The 21,707-nt window shown below is 41.0% G+C and overlaps 1 protein-coding gene across 12 annotated transcripts in view; it reads left to right on the top strand.

Moving 5' to 3' along the window:
* Nucleotides 1-21,707, top strand: part of BCAS3 (BCAS3 microtubule associated cell migration factor) — a 1,423,373-nt gene that overhangs the window by 768,687 nt on the left and 632,979 nt on the right. For 2 of the 12 annotated variants that reach the window (XR_011026249.1, XR_011026248.1), the window contains 2 exons: nucleotides 2,196-2,414; nucleotides 2,523-2,692. The exons of the other annotated variants lie outside the window; for them this stretch is intronic. The gene's annotated coding sequence lies outside the window, so the exon portion shown is untranslated. Of the gene's footprint in view, nucleotides 1-2,195; nucleotides 2,415-2,522; nucleotides 2,693-21,707 lie in introns of those variants that run through there. 12 annotated transcript variants of the gene reach the window in all.

Raw genomic sequence — 21,707 nt, forward strand, 5'->3', positions numbered from 1 at the left:
CAAATGTGCAGAGCTGGCCTTAATTTTTTAAGTGTATTGTTCTTTACAGAAAAAAAACATGACTGTCAAGTGTGCCCTGTTTTATGTTAGCATGCTATGTCTGTGTGTTTATTGTGTCTGCATGTTAGTGGCGACGGTAAGTTAGTCTTTTTTTTTCTTCTCCCTGTGGTAGAGGATAGTGTTTGATATTTTATATGTACAACATTTCTATGAACATGAAATACAAATTCATTTCTGTATATTTGTGGAAAAATGTACTTACATCAAATCTTGCATAAATGTTTATTTTGAATAAACTTGTAATCAAAATGTTTCTATTTCACTTTGTTTAAAAGGCTTCATTTGCAAAGTAAGCTTTTCTGAGGTTATTACCAAGGTAACTGACTATTTCAGGACTGTCCTTATCGATATGTTACATGGGCTAATATAATAGATAACTATTGGGGCCAATTTCAAATGAGTGTGAATTTACATTACGAAAATTTCCATTAGTGCTGAAAGCAATGCAATTTCAATGGAATAGTTTCCTTTGAATGCGTTTTTTTGTAGTCTGTTACAGGAAAAAAAAATCGGACAGCTTGCTGCAGATTTTCACACTACGCGAATGATTGCCTTGTAATGTTTGTCATTTACACTAGATGCATGTGAAAATTCACAGAGAAATTTGCATACAATAATGTGAACATGTATGGAAAGAAGTATGCGAAACTTAACCAATAACGTTTTTTTCAATTAAAATCCAGAGCAATTTTCATCTTTCAGCGCTGCTTCCATTCATCCGGCAATAACTTTATCAATATTTATCACACCTAAATGATATATACTTTTTTTTCGCAACAAATAAGGCTTTTTTTGGGTGGTACTTTTTGCTAAGAATTATTTTAATTTATATGTACTTTAAAGACAATAAGAAGAAAAAAATTATCATTTTTCAGTTTCCAGCCATTATAGTTTTACAATAAAATGTGCTACCATAAATAAAACCCACACATTTTATTTGCCCATTTGTCCCAGTTATTACAATGTCTAAATTATGTCCCTGGTACAATGTATGGTGACAATATTTTATTTTATAATAAAGGTGCATATTTTCCATTTTGTGATTTTAGTTTTCTCATTGTACCATATCAATAGTTACAAGCCCTTATTAACAGTAAAACACCCTCATGGAATGCATATTTAAACCGCTAAGTCCATAAGGAAAGAATTTATGTATTGTCTTTTAAACTCTGTCACTCTAGCTTTTTTTTTTTTTTTAACAAGTTTTATATGAAGTCAGGGAGGGGGCAGAGGGGTTTAATGGGCTTGTTACAGGGATAGGAAATGTATTTTGTAATAAACTTTATTGTTATATATTTTTGACCACTAGATGTCTCCTGTCTGGTTGAAATGATCATTGTTGCAACATATTTATACTTAAAGGAGTTGTCAGGCAAAAATTAAGAAAATAAGCGCTACTTACTGGGGGCTTCCTCCAGCCCCAAGCTCCCAGCACGTCCCTCGCCGCAGCTCTCCACGCAGCCGTTCGCCGGAGCTCCGACCCGGTCCCCGGCGATGACATGAGAGCGACCTGGAAATCGCTCTGTACTGCGCCTGCGCGATCGGTGCTGTCAATCACTGCCTCGTGGGTAGGAGCAGACTGTGCAGGCGCAGAACTACTGCGCCTGCGCAGTCCGCTCCGACCCACGTGGCGGTGATTGACAGCATCCGGCGAGGGACGTGCTGGGAGCTTGGGGCTGGAGGAAGCCCCCGGTAAGTAGCGCTTATTTTCTTAATTTTTGCCTGACAACTCCTTTAAGACAGTTAACTTGTCTTTGGGAACATATGTTTCCATTCACCAGTGTCTGTGCACTACTGCATGAATGTACACACTCTGCTCGTAAACAGGAAGGGTCAAGTATCTACGTCCCTGAGAGCTCAAGTGCAGTTTTCAGGGACGTAAATACTCATCCTGCTGGAGGGAAAGAGGTTAATATCCTTGTGGAAACGGGGCCTTACAATAAAAAATGAAATGCATAATGTTCTATACGTTAGCCAGCAGAGAGCTTACGTCTATTGCTATTGTTTTCAAATACCCCTTCTGTGGCCATTTGGCGTTTTCAGTATGGCCCATATGCAGTACTATGTTATCATTCAATAGAATGCTTGATTGACGTGCTAAGGAACAGTTCTATATTTGGTTGTATCTTTTCCAGAATTATTTTGGAAGCTGTTGCAATATTTCATCTCTTTTACGTAAAGCTCATTTGTGCAGTGCAGAATTTTTGTGGTTGATCTGAAGAAATTGCTCTCAAACCAAGTAGGTAATAAAAAGCTCACAGACCTGATGAGTGCTTTTGTATAGAAAGAGAACCCTGAGCCTCCCCCAAGGAAGAGGTGGACTAGTTCAAAACGTGAGATTTCCTCTGCCTATTGTAAGTAACAGCAACATAGGTAAAAAATAATTTATTATGCATTTTACTGAGAGAGAAATCCATGTTTTATATGCAAGTACTTTACATTTTTTCAATTTTTCATTATAGATGTCCTTTAAAATGATGCCAACAGTTTTTTTACTGAAGCAAGTGCACACTTCCAGAACAGTGACCTTGAAAACAACAGAGTAGCTATAGATATAGCTATTTATTGAATTTATAAAGCATATATAAAAGCAAACATGATATGTGGGATTTGATAAAATACTTGAAATACATAGTATTGTGTTATTATCATTATTATTTGTAGGGAAAGTGTAGATACACTATACATTAATATCCGTTGTTGTGTCTGTTTTGTGAATAATACATATAGTGGAGAATGCTTTTAGTTTCTAGATCACAGTTCTCCTATAGTCTGTACACATCCAACAAACTGAAAAAATAAAAAAGTTGCGGATCTCTTGAACTCCAGTATGTGTTTGAACTTGATGGCCTCTAGTGTTTAGGAAAGACTACACACTAAAATGACTTCTAAGGAAATTCTCCTCTTTAAATAAACATATTAGGAGGTCAGTAAACTTTCTTCCCTCCCACTTCCAGATGCCTGCTGTCAGTCACAGCAATTGGAGGTGAGTGCAGGTCTAAAAGAGGAAGTTGCAGAATAAATGGAAAGGGAGGGAGTGACTTTATTTATTTTCTAATGATGTCTAATGGTCAGATTTCTGATAAATTCCAATGCACATTTTTGGAGAGGGATGTAACAGTCCAGCTTATAACTTGATTTTTTTTTAAATACAAAATGATTCTGCAACGATCGGTGTCAGCACACAGAGAGAATCTGATTATTGGTGATCTGCAGTATCACCAACAATACAGATATATACCTGATTATTGATGATCTGCAGAATCACCAATAATACAGATATAGTACTAACCTCTGGACACCTGTATATATTGTGAGTGTTTGGTGCAACAGTAATGAGTAGAATCACCTGAGGAGCAGATGATTCTAACCAAGGAGAGTCAGACTCTACTGCAGTCAAAGGACTCCTAGAGGATGAGTCCCTGACTGGTTTGCATAGAGGTCCCTCTGGGAGACAGGGGGTCCCTGCAGATGGACTGAACACCCAGGGGGTGGGTGACAGCCCAGAAGGGTCGGCCAGATCAGGTCGGCAACACACGAGCAGATAAGGTACAGAGACAGAAGGCTGATTCGGTAACCAGGGACAGGCAGGGTTGGCAACAGGTAATCAGATATGCGTAGGTACCGAATCAGAAAGCAGAGGGAGAGTCAGGAAAGCAATAGGTCATAACAGATAACAAACAAGGCCTAGTCTTGGGTGTGAGGTCCGTGGTCTCAACACCCTGGAACTAGTCTGAAGTATAACACAATAGTAACACAGTATCCCTAGTCTTGGGTGTGAGGTCTGTGGTCTCAACACCCTGGAACTAGTCTGAAGTATAACACAATAGTAACACAGTATCCCTAGTCTTGGGTGTGAGGTCCATGGTCTCAACACCCTGGAACTAGTCTGAAGTATAACACAATAGTAACACAGTAATCTGGCTAAGTGTGAATTGCCAGGTCCTCCTGGTTCAACCACACTGAAAGATCTGACTAAGGTCTGAGTGCTAACACATAAGCATTTGCAACGCCAGACACCCAGCAACTGACAGGCAAGGAGTATATATAGCAAAGCGCTCCTCAGCGCCGCCCAGTTCCCTTCAGCCAATCCCCTGCCACGCTGGGATCAGCTGATCGTCCCGATCAGCTGACCCCTCTCCTATTGGCATAAAGAGCCTGTCTTGCAGCGCGCGTAGCTCTCCATCTGTGTGCACTACTAGGTTCAGACAAACCAGACGCATGCTGCTGCGGAGAAACCGCCGGTCTGAACGCGGAAACAGCCGCCTCACTGTCAGACCACGCGGCGGTGTCTCCGCAATCCATTACAGATTTATATTCATGCGCTCTACAAGATTTTCCTGTTTAGTTACTAACAAAAAGATTTTTTAGGCCATGTTATGAAGGATTTTATATTATTACCACATTCAGTATGGCTGTTTTGATAATCTCATCCATCACATCTTGTGAGGGCTTTCCAGCATCCAGTGGTGAGTAGCTATAAAAAGGGGTACTTGGAAAGATAGCCAGTGATAAGCTTATTGGCGTCTAAAGCTCACTGATGCATATGGGAAACAGGGGGTAGCCCATCTGGTCTTGTCTAACAGAAGAGATACTGTAGAATATTGTAGTGATGGTCATGTCTAGGAGAACTCAAGGAGAAGCATGTGATTTGTTTGATCAGCTGATAGGTTTATAAAGCTCTGATTTGCTGTGATTACATCCTGATTTAGCACATGATCATGACTAGCAAATGAGAGACTTTCATATCTATCACCTGACCAAACTGATCACATGCTTCTCCATGAGTTCTCCTAGACATGCCCATTACTACTGTAGAGCACACTGCTTTCCAACATGTTTATCTCATAATAAGATTTTTAGCACATCACAGCTTTGTGATTTGGGATTGAAAGCTAGATACAATTTGAAGTTCCCATGCTAACCCTGTCTATTAGGTCTTATTCACACTATATGCGCTGCCATGAGCATTTTGGCAGCACATATAGTATGTAATCAGCAATAACATCAGAAGTCCATAGAGAGAACTTCTGATGCTCATACTATGCACGCTGGGCAGCAGTGCGATACGCTATCGCACTGCTGCACACATTTTTGTCAAACCGCATTGCTGGTCCCATTCACTGTAATGAATGGGATCAGCAGCATCCCGAACGCACTGCCATATGCATTGCCTAATGTGAACAAGGCCTTACTAAGGACCCTGTTGCACTTGCTATCCTGTTGCATCTGTTGCATCTCATTGTCCTTTCCTACTGCAGCTTGTTGCATTCAATTAAAGTCTATTGAACAAAACACATTTACTGCGATGCGATGGAAGTGCTCCAACTGAGGCAGAAGCTGCAGTGCGTTACCATGCACAGTGTGCACAGTGTGCAGCGCTGGAAGCAATGAAAGTCAATGGTAACATTGTGATTTTGTCGCCTCTGCGGTTTGGTGTGCATGCGCAGATTTTCAGATGACATACTTCCTTTCCAGCAGTGTACACATGACTGAAGGGTGTTACTTTTTGAAGGCGGGTTGCCTCTAATTTCCCTGTCAAGGCAGTCTGCCGTATATACTAAAGTGTGTGTAATGATTTGGTGTGTTGCGATGCTTTGCGATAGCCATTTTTCTGCTCACTAATCTCATCACACCAAGTGTAAAAAGGACCAACCATGGATGAGTGTGCATCGGAACTGGACCGTGGAACATTGCACAAATAAGGTCTGGTCTGACAAATCACATTTTCTTTTAGATCATGGGGCTTTTCTTTGACAAGTGCCACCTTTCCATAGATAGTAGCAGACCATCTGCAAATGAAAACAAACAAGTTTGATCTGTGGAGACTTCACTTTGCAACACACCAGGTCAGCAGAGATGAACACTTTCCTTCGTCTAGGGCCTGGTATGATTCTGTTGTAGCATAAGTCAGGCTGTATACATTCTGGGATGTGCCACTTTTCATTATTCAGCACTTTGGGAATGATTTATGAGGACAGGTGCAAAGAAAACTTGAGCAATAATAGAGCAGTTGGTTATAGCAATAAATTAAATTTTAGTCACATTCACCAACTGCAACCTGATTGGCTGCGACTGCTTCACTTTTGCTGCAGTTTTCTGTGTGTCTTTATAAATAGGACATAAAGTGGCTGTTGATGCCTTGTTCTTGTAGCATACAGCATAGAAATAGCATATGCATCATATTTAGTGAATACAGATAATAATGAGGGCAGTCGACATCTGTAATGAAGGAGGAAGTGAAGCTTTCTGCAAGGTCCCAACTTCATTTTCTTACTAGCACACAGCAGGAGCACAGTGCTGTGCTCACACCTGGCTCTGTGCTCTGTCAAGTTCCTCAGAGCTGCTCCATGCTCTGAAAACACGCTGCTGCTACATCCAAAGTCAACTGTAGCCAGGAAAGAGAGGGGGCAAGGCAGCACTAAGTGCAGGCACCAGCACGGTGCTGTGAGCTGTAGGATGCCTGCAGACATTCTGGTGTCTCAACTTGTGCCTTTCCCCAAACACTGCATCTGCCTGGGTCTGAGGGGGGATTCTGGGCACCAGTAATCCCCCCTAAACTTGCTGGGGTAGCTTTGGTTTTTTTTTAGGCATGTGATATTGAGGATGTAAATTACTCAAAGTAACTGTGGCATCTGTGCCACCTATTTTTCTGCCACAGGCACAGCAAAGTTGTTTTTGTGGTAAATACACGAGCAAAAGCTCTTGGTTTGTGTGTAAACTTTTTCCTACCTTTGTTTTCAAACCTATCACAGGGTTTGGAAATGTTCTGCTTTATTTTTGTTTTCAGTAGTTAGAAAAAACTAACAAAAAAACAACTAAATATAAATCCGTATGTCATGAGTCTGAGACTTCTTAACAGAATAAGACGCCAAGACAATTTGTAGCGCTGGCTCCCATTAGGAAGAATGTCAGGCTCAAAGGAATATATTTTTTTTATGTTGGCGCTTTAAACAAAATCTGAACGAAATGTTTGAAAAATGGGTATTAAACCTTGTTTTTGATTTATTTCATCTTTGTAAATGATTTGACAGCTGTGCAGATCCTTCAGTCATTCGGCGCTGCGAATGTGAGGTACCCAGCAGAGTTCCTGACGGAAACTGTTGACCTTTCTTGTGTAGTTTCTGCACTGTCTCGTTAAACATCTGGAACGCAGCATGCCCTCAAAGCCGTTTTCACAACATGATTTTGCATTTACATCACTACAAACAAAGCAGATAGATTCATAGATAGACAAATGTAACCAATATGAAATGTTTCAGAGTATGAAATAGTGCTCTGAATGTTTGCAAACCGGGTACATACAGAAAGGAAGAGAAACGGATGAACTGTTGTTAATTAAACATACTTTTCTGTAAACCATATCAACTGAATGCACAATAACAAGAAACCGCAAAGCGAACAGAGCCCAAGGTCAAACAGAGAGCATTCAGTACTGTCTGCACTAAAACATGATTATCTCAGAAAATTTAAGGCAGTTTCCAAAAAATTTGGTAACTATTAGGAGACTTCCTATGTCAGTTCCGGATCTCAGCCTCTAAAGTTGAAAGGGGGGATGGTGCCGTGTTAAGCTTTTCTGCAGTTTCTTGTTGGAGGGAGAAGGAGGGGTTAGTTTGGCAGCTTGTTTGACTAAAGAGCGTATCACGCAAAGCATTGCTAGACAGGAAACACTTCTGAGAGTGAGTGTTTTGATAGAGGATCGAAGATAGGGCAAAAAAAAAACTGTGAACTTTATGTGCAACCACAGCCAAAGTAACTTGGAATGGCCACCTGAGGGCTCACAGAGAGTAACGGAAATGAAAGGATAATTTAAGTGAGAGGGGAATCAGACACAATTTTCTGCAGTCCCGAGTTTTTCCTGTGGAGGAAAACGTCACATTCTCTCAAGAATATGTAGCATTCTTTGGGGAAACAGCAGCATAATTAAGAAAATATTTATTTTTGTTGCAATATCAGAACAAGGGACAATGACATTGTATTTCCATATACGTGGGTATAAAGTGTATATTCATGTTCACTGTGAAAGGATTTTATAGCAGGAAAAAACTAAATTTATATATATATATATATATATATATATATATATATATATATATATATATATATATATATATATATATATTTTATTAGAACTCAGTGGGGGATGTTTCATTGTGCAGCCCAGTTTGCTAAGTAATGTGTTATTTATTACACAGCCTATCTGTATTTGTGTGCATTGTGGATGCGTATGCCATCTACTTTCCTTAAATATTATATAGGCACAGATTTCTTATTTTTAATGAATCTAGAATACTAGATTTAATTATATACTTTGGGATAACTTATTACAATACAGTACAGGGAAACTGTCCTGGTGATTACACACACACACACACACACACACACACACACACACACACACACACACACACACCCCAGAAGTGTGGTATCATTTGTCAGATAGGGCAACATAAAGGTAGCCATACATCAGCAGATTATGGGCAGATTTGACAAAGAGACAAATGTATCTCTAATCAAATCTGATTAGAGATAAATTTGTCTCTAGTCGTACTTGTCTGTATAGTGCAGGCCGATTCTCATCCGATTTCAGCAGAAAATCTTTAAGGGAATTGGCTGAGCCTGCCGCAGCTGCCCCCCCGGTGACCATCCATCTCTCTGGAGTCTATCAGCCGCATACACGCTGGTGGCACATAGCGTCTGACGTCAGATGCTATGTGCCGCCAGCGTGTATGCATGTATGTGGCTGTTAGAACCCAGAGAGATGGACGGACACCACGCAGAAGGCTGCTGCAGGACAGGTAGTTTATAAATGCACACATGGCGAGGGGGGGGGGGGGGGGGGGGAGAAGGCACATCTATACATTGGGGCGGCAGCAGCGGCGGGTTTACGCCGTTTCATCGCTCGTTTCAAAATTGGCCGCCGTACCACCGCACACCCGACCAACTTCGGCTCGACATCTTGCAGCATGCGTGGTTAAAAATGCAACCAATTTTTGTCCCAAAATTGCTTTTTCAGTTGGGCATGCACTTGGCGGCACCGATTTTCATGCAATTTGATTATATTAATAAAATCAGATGGTCTATCGGCGGCCAATTCGCCGGATGTATGGCCTCGCTAATCCTGTGTATACCCATCAGCTGATGTGATCAATTAGGCCAATTAGAAAAGCCCCTGTGATTGCTATTCTCTCCACCCGCCTGAGAAAAGAATTGCCAACACCTCTGGCTATTCCTCCATGTACATGTAAAAATAGCGCTTGGAAATTTTTGGCGCATGGTACAGCCACAATTTTGTTTCATGCGCTGGATGCACTATAGTATTGATAATGTTACTGATATTCCACTATCACCCTTGGTAACCTAAATACCACAATAACTATCCCCTACCTATGCCTAAAACTACCCCCCCCCCCCAACCACCAAACACTAAACCCACCCCTACTCACCACTAATTGAAACTGCTAATTCAGTCCACTGATAAATCCTGCCAAGTGTCATGCACCATAAATACTCCGCTGGCGACGGCGTTTGGAGAGCCAAAATTACTATGTATGAGTGGGCACCATATTTACCTCTCTCGACTTCTTCTCCCTCCTCCTTGCTCCTGGTCCAGGACTCGCCTTCACTAACTTTATCAGTATCTCACTACATGACAACTCTACTAGTTTTGTCGCATTTACGACTCATCAGGAGAGATCTGATGAGTAGCGAAAGTGATGAAACTATTAGAGTTATTAATAGTTTTCCTCTAGGGGTTATACAGACAGTAATAAAACCAGATTAGTTTTAAATAATTTCCTTATTTCCCCCAAAAATGTGCTCTGTTGACCTAGGTGTCTCCCAGGAGATAATAAGACGATGTACAAGAGGCAGTATTGTGGAAAAAAGAACATTTCTCAGCTTTTACATTTTTATACATTTGAGTAAAAAGTGTCCAGTCCAAAATTATTCATACCCTTCACAATCTGCCGCAGTCTATGGGAAAATCCAAAGTTCTATACCATTCAAAATAGTTTAATTTTTTTTTAAGCTGTTCTAAAGCATCCTAATTACCCTGATTAATGTGGAACAGCTGTTTTGAACAACTCAGCAGGTGAAAAACAGCAGCTCTCTGCAGTTGGTTTGTTGACAGTCATCGCTAAGACAAGGGGAGCTCAGTGAGGACCTGCGGCTGCGCATTGTGGCTGCTCACAAGTCCGGAAAGGGCTACAAGGCCATTTGTAAATGTTTTCAAGTTCCAGTGGTTACAGTGCAAAGCATTATTAAACAATACAAGATGTTCCACACTGTGGAAAATCTCAGAGGACATGGTCGGAAGCCAAAAGTGACATCTGCGCTGGTCAGGAGGCTAGTGAGAGAGGTGAAAAAGAATCCAAGGATCACCACCAAGGTCATCCTGGTGAATCTGGGCTCTGCTGGTGGCAATGTCTCAAGACAGACAATCCAACGGACACTGAACACTGCTGGGTTCCACGGATGCAGACCAAGGAGGATGCCACTTCTCCAGATAAGGAACACAAAAGCTTGATTGGCCTTTGCAAATGCTCATCTGGACAAAGAAGAAGTCTGGTCTTCTGTGTTATGGTCAGCTGAAACAAAAATGCAATTGTTTGGTCACATTGATCTTTCCTTCATTAGGTGTAAAAAAGGAGAAGCCTTCAACCCTAAGAACACCATCCCCACTGTTAACCATGGTGGTGGGAACCTAATGCTTTGGGGTTGTTTTTTCAGCCAATGGACTAGGGAATCTAATCACAGTAAACAGTACCATGAAAAAAGGGCAATACACAAGGATTCTGAATGAGAACTTCAGGCAGTCTGCTGAGAAACTTGTTCTTGGGCACCAGTGGACATTGCAGCCTGACAATGACCCAAAAACTCAGAGCAAAAGTTGTGAAGAAATGGTTATCAGACAACAACATTAACATTTTGGAGTGACCCAGCCAGAGTCCTGACTTAAATCCAATTGAGAATCTGTGGAGGGAGCTAAAGATCGGGGTGATGGCAAGAAGACCCTCCAACCTGAAAGATTTGATGCTCATTGCTAAAGTTGAATGGGCAAAAATACCTGTGAAGACATGCAAAAAGCTGGTCTGCAATTATAGGAAGCGTTTGATTGCTGTAATAGCCAATAAAGGCTTTTCTATTGGATTATTGAGAATGGTAGGGATAATTTTGGAACTGACACTTTTTGCTCAAATGTAAATAAAAGCTGAGAAATGTGTTTTTTCCCCACAATAATTCCTCTTGTGCATTGTCTTATTATCTTTTGGGAGACACCTATGTCTTTTCCCATCAAAAAAATTACTTGCTGGTTGAATAAAATATATAAATATATTTATTTTACAATAAAGTCAATTCTTTAATTTGCCGTATGCTTTCCAGCCTCAATAATTGTAAGCTTCTTTTTCTATAATATTGTCTTTTGACACGAGATTGCAAGGGTTAAGAGGATATCAATAAAGTATGTGTAATTCAGCAGGCACCATTTGTGTCCAGAAGCCTCAGTACCAGCAAGCCCAGGAGGTAGTGATAGTTCACTGGCTTATTATGTTCTCCTCTGACTGCCATTTCTCTGCCAGGCCAGTAGGCCTTGAGGTTTCTCCAGGCCTTTAGTTGTCTGAAATTTTCAGTTATCCTCTTCTAAGCAGTGCTGATTAGTTACTTGCGGTGTGGATGCTGATTTATTGCAGTAGAGAGTTGCCCCGTGGGGGTTGAGCAGGAACAGGCAAGCAAGAGCCCTGATTAAAAGAGTTGTAATGAAGACAAATGATTCACAGGGAGTCAACAGCAAAACAAGTGCCCTGACATTTCCCACTGCTCTTCTGAGCTTTTTGAAGAGATGTTGATGGTGGCCAAAGGACATGTTCCCTGTCTCTTGTTTATTTCTCATGGCACTGTTGAAATGTTTCTTTTCTCCTGGGTGTTCTTTGTCTCACTTGTTAACTGCTTTTCATGCCGAGTCCAATTAACCCTTGACAGATAGTTAGCACACACTCTTTATGAGGGTACCTAGTACATAAAAGAAGTTTTAATGTTCTGACCTGTTAAGCACTTAAGCTTCTTTGAGGAATTAGTGTGCCAGCATAAGACCTACAATTAGCATTACTTAGTTTGTAAGCCTTGCACTTTTAAATGAGTCTTTGCAGTGCTCACTTTTACACTATGGTGTATGTGATATACATTGGTATGGGACATGTTATCTGCAAGCTCACTACACAGAAATGTCCATAACATGCAAAGCACAATAGCAGACAGTTGCCCCTATCAACAAAAACACAAAGAAAATGTTTAGAATTTCTCCACTGGTTGAGCAATTAAAACAAAAGAAAAATATGCTGGTAATAAATATAAGCAAGAAGTTTAGAATCAGGATGATACCATTTATTGATGCTAAACTTCTTGCTTTTACTGATGGCTAACACGGTACAATACCCTACGGCTACTAATAAATATAAGGAATATTAAAAAGAAAATACACTAATCATACAGTTGAAAATCATTTAGGCATAATGCTTGTTATTGCAGAAGTGCAAACTCCAAGCAAAAGGCCCTAGTTCACTCCCCTGGATTTGTAATTGTTAGTAAAGGAATATCAAGTACTATTCCATTTCATATATGATGCATCTATCTTTGAAAAAAAAGATCAATTGGAAGAGCAAGTAAGGACATTTCTGCCCCATTTGGCAACCCAGGTAATGACAATTACATGTAGGAAACCATGGCAGCAGTGTATAGCTTGGTGTGAAATGTACCCAAATTTTCTTCTCACTGTTTCTGACAATAGCGCATAAGTTAGCACAAAGCAGGTAGTAAAACTAATTGCATCTTCTCAACCCAACTAGTTTGCTGGGTTTATTGTAACAATAACACATTCCACAGGGGAGGAGGGATGTTATACATGCTGAGCGATTCTGGCTGTACATGTACTAGACCTGGAATAAATCACTTCCATCTCAATAACTCCTAAAAGCAAAAGCAAGGCACCTTTTTATGATGAACCATGAAGAGCGACTGTGCATTGGGACTAGAGAAAAAACAGAGTGCTGACATCTTCTGCATTGGTGGGGTGTAATTTTTCTGTATTTGTATAGTAACACTGCCAGGAAAATATGTTACCAGATAATGAACTGTGGCTTTTTAAATGTTTTGGGGAATGTTCATACATATGAATGGCAAGTGGTGCACGCTGCTCTGAACTGCTGTTGTCTGCATCAGTGACCACTCTTTTCAAATGTGTTTGGACCGAATTACTTTTACCACACCAGGTTGCACCATGCATGGGGAAATGAAGATATTGATCAGCAATGGCAAGGCAGCAGCATACAACGTCTGTTTGGCCCAAGAAATATGTTATAAATGTTTTACGTGAATCAAGGGTGAGAGACATTTGGAGCCTGACATTTTTTTTCTGTTTAACAATACCATTTGTCTGGCTGTCTGGCTGATCCATTGCCTCTAATACTTTTAACCACAGACCCTGAACAAGCATGCAGATCAGTTGCTCTGACTGAAGTCTGGCTACACTACCGCATGCGTCCACAGCGTCATCACACTGAAGAAGCCCACGTGATGTGGGCGTAACGCGTATGTGGGCGTGGCAAGCTGCGAACGGCTGACGGGACGCTCCGTTACTACACACATCCTGAGAGTTTGATGTCAGTCTCCTGGGCCACACAGACCGGGTACCTGGTGTCGCGACATAGCCGTGAGCAATTTACATTCTGAAGGAGAGGTAAAAGCTTCTGTCACCGCATGGTGGCTGTCAGAAGAGGAATCCCTGTCATAAGTGACTGGTTATGTTACATTGTGGCCGTGTAAGGCTATTGTTGATCATATAGCCGCTGGCTTGCAACAAGGTGGAATTTGACCATCAAGGCGGGTTAAAGTAATGGACTATGGTCTGTTAATGAAGCTTTACCTGGTGCTCTCTGTGATCTGTTGAAGATTCAGGTATCAGACGAGTTGTTTTCTGAGCCCAGTGAAAGTGGACAATCCAATGCAGCCTCACAGTTTCCACATGATTTCAGTCTATAGAGATCGGCCGATCTGGATTGTATGTATGTGGTGTAACTGTTTATGGGTGTGTGTTCAGGAGCGCTCCTGTTACGATAGCCAATGCAGTTTTTAATGGGGGGGGAGGAGAATTAACTGGTGTTTGGAAATAGTCATTGATTAATAAAGTTTTGTACTTTTATAGTTCATTGAGTGGCGGCCACTCTTTTTTGTGCTACTTAAATTGATTTGGTGACCTGCCTTCCCCTTAATCGGGTGAACTAATGAATTAAGGACCTGTGCACCAGATTATACAATATTTGCAGAATCTACACTACCGCATGCTTGTTTCAGGTGTGTGATTCAGACACTACTGACCAGAAAGATCAGCAGGACTGCCAGGCAACTGGTATTGTTTAAAAGGAAGTAAATATGGTGGCCTTCATGTGTCTCTCACCTTCGATTCCTTTTAATAAATATGTCTCTCGTCCCCACTTCCCAATGCTGATAACTGTCTTTTTGTAGTGAAATAGGCCTTTAGGGCAGTATGTTCATAGTAGCCATTAGAGAGTACCTACTCCTATGTTATGCCAGTTATTAAAGGGGACCTAAAGTGAAATAAAAATGACCAGTTTAACTTACATGGGGCTTCTTCCAGCCCCTGTAGTCATCCTGGTCCCTTGCTGTCCCACTCTGTTTTATTTAGCTGCTGTGTTCCTCTGAAAGTTAACCGACTGGGCCTGCCGGGGGCAATTGCACGTGCTCAACCCTGGCCGTGTGCCTCCTTGTTTGCGCTCCCATCACCAGAAGCGTTCGGAGCATGTGCAGTACCCGAACTGTGCAAGCTTTGATGATCTAGGAGTAGCCTACTCTTGACACACCCAGGGTAAAAATGTGTTACCATAAATACTCTTGTGGTTCTCCATATATGTTTTCAAGGCCAGAAACTCGTACACTAATCAAACATACTACCTGTCCACCCTATATTGTTAAGACAAGATGACTGTGGACAATTTAGACCAGCCTAGTGAAATACTTGCCTCAAGCATGTACAGAAAAAGTGGTAAATTGTCACGTTGCAAGTGTGCCACCAACAATGCTCTGAGTGCATTTCATATAACTTACATGTTTCCCTCCATGAAGTCATATAAAATGTGTTGTATAAATATTCCTAATATAATTAGTTTGCAAGTTATATCTTTAAACATAATTTGGGTAGGAATATATGTAATAATCTGTACTTTCTAAAATATTTACATAACAAATCCATACCACGAAAACCTTCTTTAAAAAGCAGGTGCAAATGGCTCTTAAATTACCATGATTTTTCCATCTTTTCCATGTTGTACAATGCCTCATACCATTTCTTCCTTTAAATCCCGTCTGTCAATTACTGTAACAGAATGATACTGTGTTCCTCGGCCAAGGGCGATTTCTCACACTATTAATACAATCTTATGTGTTTATTTGTATTCTTATATCCTTTTACTGAACTGTGTTGGAGGTCCCAGAACTTTGGTAAAAAGTTTAAATGGTTCACTGTTTATGCATATCCATCATATTTGATTGTTTTTCTCTTCATGTAGTGCCCAGTTGTACACTGATTTCAATGTGACATTTAATTTCACCTCTCATTCTACTCTTGTAATCAAGCTCTTTTTTTTCTAATGCCATTTAGGTTCATCAGCAAGATATGCAGTTTCCCTTTCCAGTCAGCAAAACTTTTATATGCCGTATGCCCTCACCATTTCCTGTCTTGATTACTGCAACTCTTTTTTAGCAGTGTTTCCTGTTACAAAGCTTTGAAGTGTAATCAAACCATTGAAGCAAAATGTATGTCTACCCAAATGCAAGTTTTGAGGGGACATACAATGAAAATCTGTTTAATGACCTGTTTTCTAATTTTCAGCAGGTCTATCAGTAGAGCTCGTAAATGTAAACATCTCTGCCGTTACCATGCTTGTGGTATTGCACACAAGGCATGTTCTCAAAGGAATTGTAAAGGATTGTCTTAAAGCGCAGTAATGTAAGCTTTAGAATTAGTTTATTAGCTCTATGTATCCAGGCACCAAAAGACGGACTTTAAATGGGTTATCTTGTTTGGCAGACAAACATAATGAACTCTTTAATAGTGCAGGCTTCCCTTAAAGGATTTAATTTCACTTTAACTCATGAAAGACCACATCAAGCTAACGTGATAGGTTATAAAACGTCTGACCATGGCTAATAGTAGACTTTGTACTGTTATACTTTCCTTGTTTATCCATAACTCATGGAAATTAAGAGTTTCTGCTTTCTTTTAAACACATAATGTCTACCTTATAGAAAGGAAACTCTTGCAGCACAAAATTAGCTTTATACTGTATATTAAATAAATTGCCCTGTCAGATGTGGACTGGTCATTACTGTGAAAAATAACCAGTCCCCCTTGTTAGAAGACGTAGACAAAATCTGGTGTATTTTTTTTTTCCCTTTTTATTCTACACTATGCTCAGTACTTGTATACTTTTCCTGATAGATTTGAAGTCTTCCTTACTGACCCTTTATGCAACAGTCCTTACTGTTCTTCCCTTGCAGTGTACAGGTAGAAGTCAGCATGGTGGTGTAGCACTTTTGCTTTGCAGCCAGGGCACTATCTACACAGAGTTTATTCTCCCCGTATCTGCGTGGGTTTCCTCTGGGCACTCTGGTTTCCTCCCACATCCCCCAAAAAATCCATACAGATCATTTAACTGGCATCACCCTAATTGGGCCTTAGGGCCTGATTCCACTACACGCAAATTGGATGCAGAATGGATGCAGAAAAACTGACCCCAATGAATGTCTATGGGCCTGTTTCCACTAAACACGATTTTTCTGATGCAGATTTTCCCATAGGCATTCATTGGAGTCAGATTTTTTGCATCCATTTTGCATCCAATCTGCGTGGAGTGGAAACAGGCCCTTAGACTATAACAGACACATGAATATGGTAGGTGTTAGATTGTGGGCCCTTCTGAGGGACATTTAAGTGACAAGACAATATACCATTGTATAGCACTGCGTAGGATGTCTTCACTATAGAAATACTAAATAATAATAAAAAGTCACCATGGAAATATATCCCACACTGTTAAAATTGAGAAGTGGAAGGAGAAACTTTGTTCCTTGGTGATCACAATTACCTTACATTGGTAACCGACATCTCCATTCACTCGATCCAGTAATCCTGACCCTTTTTAAGAGTCAGCACTTCTACTCCCCTCTCTTTCACCCCCCGCTGGGTAGGCGGCGACTTCCTGTGGCCTGTGCTTGGCACAGCATTGGCACGTGTTGTGCATGACAACCTTTTAGTTAATATTCTGGATAGATCATGAGTTTGTGACCATTACTTCTAGCAAGAAAAGCAGCAAGGGTGATCTGTAGCAAACTGGTACATGGTGTTTGAAACAAACTCTATTGTTCTCCTGCAAACGTTATTCAGCAGCATTAAACATTATTCAGCAGCCTATAAAAAAAGAGATCTGTTTTGTTGGGACTTTATAAATGTAATATTGACAGATTTTAGCTGAAAATGACAATCATAAGAAGCTTCCTAGCCTGTTAAAACATGTCAATCTTTTCCGCTGATAGTTAGTTTTTTGCACTTTTCTAGCAAACAGCTTTTTGCTTTTCATTTGCTTTTTTTTTTTTTTTTTTTTTGCTTTTTTTTTTCTAAGGCTCTATTGATTCCTGCCTTTCCAGTGAAGTTCCAGACATTACCCATGGTTTTAGAAGTGGGGCTCTTTTAGATAAGATGATGATCATTCTACCATTTCTCTGAAACTTGAAAACCCTAAAGCCTCTTTTCCATGAGCAGCTGAAGGCAGTGAATTCACCGCCTGTCAGCTGCTCCTGTCTCCCAGGCGGGCACTTGCTAGCGCTTGAAACGGGCGATGGACAGGTGCCCCTTCCCCTCATGGAGTTGCATCTGACCACGCCATGCTCATACACAACATGAGACTTTTTTCCTGCTGGGTAACACCGCCACATGGTAAACGTGATTGCGTGGTGTTACCAAACTCTTCCACTTGGCTAAACGTAACTGCATCAGAATGGTGCCTGTGGCCAGCAGTCAGGAGGCTGAACTGCTCAACAACTAAGCAGTTCAACCGTCCATGGAAAAGAAGCCTAATGGCCCATACTCACGGGCAACTTTTTTACCTGTCACCAGCACACGTGAGCGTGTGGGCGACAGCTCCTCGCCAGGTCCCTCCGCGTACACACGCGGAAGAGGGACCAGCGGCACGACGGAAGCTGTCGCCGACGTTCCTCCTCCCCCCGACGGAAGCTCCGTATTCCTCAATGGAGGTTGCTGTCGCTAGTCCGCGTACTCACGCGGACTAGCGACAGTTGCGGCGGCAACTGTCGCCAGGCGATTGAGCAGTTCAATCGCCTGGCGACATCAGCGACGAGCGACAGTTCGGGGTGCGCGCCCGTGCAACGGCGCATACTCACCGGCGACCTGTCGCCGCAACATGCGCGCCGCGTGTTGCGGCGACAATTGTAGCCCGTGAGTATGGGCCATAAGACAGGCCTTGCATGGGCTGTCTATAGGCCAGCGCTTACACCAATACTATTCAGATTTTTTTTTTATTATTATACCATCCTTTTTAGCTCAAATGCTAACATCAATTTTCAGATGAATTGCTTGTGCTGGTTTGTATTATTTGTGGCACATGGAACAATTTGTCTTCAAAGAATGGGTTTTGATGACTTGCTTGGGTCACACAAACCAACATTTTTTTCCACCAGTCTCCTTGTTTGCTTACCATTCAGTTTTGTATGGCTGATCTGCCGTTTATGGGAAAAACATGTTGTATCACTGATCTTTTGCTATATACAATGCCATGTAGAGCTTCACAGCACCCAGCACTTCATTATGTGCAGGGAATTTACTATTGCCAGGTGCCTGCCCTGCCTGTTACTTGCTCACACAATGCTGACAGCTTTTTTCAAGGTGTAAATGTTCATGACTAATAACCTACGTCATGCTAAGAAATGTTTTTCCATAATACAAGAAATGGCCTATCCATTATTGTTAATCACACCTTGGCTTGCTTTGATACAGGCCTGGCCACCCAGTTCAACATATCATGTGTTTCCTCAGAACGTCTGCTCATGTATTTTCACTATTCCTCTGCTAATCAATTAGGAATTTGTGCAAAATGAACAGATATATATGTGACATTAAAACAAAGATAAATAAAAAAGGAAGAAAAAACACTCTGTTTTCACTTCTTGTACCAGATCACGGTATTTGCATCTTGAGATAAGCTGGTTACTGTAGCTAAAATAAATACTTCCCCATTCCTTTTGGCACTGCACAGTTTGGCACAGTTCAGCAAAGGCACACAGACCAGATAAAATAAAAAAAACACATTAAATTTAGGGGAATCATAGGGACCTATTTTAGAAAAAAAGGGAGTTTACATATGTATTTGGGGCACTACCAATTTTTAGGCACTTTTTTATTTTTGGGTGTTACAAGCTCCTTTAAAGTGGAGCTGTCAGCCATACTATTTCAGAAAAAAACAACACATATATAAGTAGATAAATACTTGCTATATTTACATAACATATGTATTGCACTGTCCACATTTTGATTTTAGTGATTGTTCTATAGTAAAAAAACAGAGAAGATCCTTCTTGGGATTTTCCATTTTGACTGTGTCTGTCTTGAAGCCAATCCTGACATAATTCCCTTCCTTACTCTGTCTGTGTATTATTGCCCGTCCCCCTCCCAGTCTTCATACACTCCCACCCAGCTCTGCAGTAGAAAGTACATTGTCATAAATCACCATTGTGTGACTGCAGAGCTGGTTTATTTGTATGGATCTGATTTCATTTCAGAAGCTACTTTTCTCAGCATTATTATTATTATTATTAATTAATATTTATATAGCGCCGACATATTACGCAGCACTGTACAGTGTATATATATATATATATCTTGTCACTAACTGTCCCTCAAAGGAGCTCACAATCTAATCCATACCATTGCCATTATGTAGTGTAAGTACTGTAGTCTAGGGCCAATTTTAGGGGGAGCCAATTAACTTATCCGTATGTTTTTGGAATGTGGGAGGAAACCGGAGTGCCCGGAGGAAACCCACACAGACACGGAGAGAACATACAAACTCTTTTGCAGATAGTGCCCTGGCTGGGATTCGAACCAGGGACCCAGCGCTGCAAGGCGAGAGAGCTAACCACTACGCCACCGTGCTGAGAAATATTGGCCAATTAGAGAGGAACAGAGGTGTGGGAGGGGAAACGGGAGGGAAAGAGGCTTCAGCCAATCAGGCTGCTTTAGCTATGTCTGAAGGAAAAGTAAAGAAGAAAAAAAGAAAAGAAAACCGAAAACCGAGCATGCCCTGCAACTTTCTTTGTTTAGCAATGTACCAAATAAGAGCCAGGGATACTGGGGAATTATATTTAATGGAGAAGAAAGGTAAGAGTGATTTTTCACTTTTAGATTGCCTGGTTTGCATCCTTATTACTTGTTTACCAGATAAAAATAAATAATTGATTTTATGCCTGACAGTTAAACTTTAAAGTAAAACTGAATTGTTAAAAAAAGGTCAGATACGTACCTATGGAGAGGTCAGACTCTGGATCCTAAAGAGCCTTCCTGTTCCTCCCTCGGTGTCCTGTTTTTAGCACTGTCACCCCCGTTACAGCTATTCAACCAATTGGTCCAGTTGGTTGAATAAATCTGCACAAGCCCTTAGAAGGTTATCAGGAGCACTCATGTCCCCAAGTGCACCCAAAGACAGATGGTTCCATATATGTACAGCACAGAGCTGTCCGTCTTCGGGAGCGCTCAGGGACACAAGTGCCCCCAGAGGCGGCAAATTCAGATGGGGTTTTCAGTCCTGGAATCAGGCCACCGAGAAAGGAATAGAAAGGCTCTTTAGGATTCGAGCCTTCTCTCTCCATAGATCAGTATCTGACTTTTTCCCCTCAGTTCACCCTGGTTTCTCATGAGCCTATCACCTCTTGTGGGATTTCCTCTCAAATTCTGTTCAGCACTCACCAATGTTTGAATGCTTCTAATGGTCCACAATCATATTTTTGATGAGATTATTCAGATTTTATTATATGAAATTTTAGAAAAAGCTAGCGGCCCCAGTCTATCCTGAACAATCATATTATCAATTGTTTCCTTAATGAAATGGTCGATCTGTATGGTGGATTTTTCCATAGATGTGATTGCAATTGATTTAAATATGCTAAGTTAAATTGGATATCAGTCTGAAGGAACTTATTGAAAATATGATTATGCACTAAAAATAGCACAGTTAATCAGCACCTTAACATAGCGCAAGAACTAAGCTATTCAGACAAACATACAATTTAAGCTAAGCCACAGAAGCCAGTTACTGATCCAGCTCTATAGCAATAAGTGCGCCTAAATGTCACATTATTTGTGAGACTTCTGCAGCTAAAACTCTAGTAATAAAATGTTTATCATTTAACTTAAAGCAGCACAGCTGAACAAGTAGATAACAGGATCTATGTTTAGGGTTGCTGCTCCTTGCTTCAAGATCATCGTCCAATTTTCCCAGTTAAGAGAGCAGTTCAAAGAATATTCCCTGAAAAGATTGTAGCCTAGAACTCTGGAAATGTGTGTT

This window comes from Hyperolius riggenbachi, chromosome 2 (assembly GCF_040937935.1).
Source record: "Hyperolius riggenbachi isolate aHypRig1 chromosome 2, aHypRig1.pri, whole genome shotgun sequence".
Lineage (NCBI taxonomy): Eukaryota > Metazoa > Chordata > Amphibia > Anura > Hyperoliidae > Hyperolius > Hyperolius riggenbachi.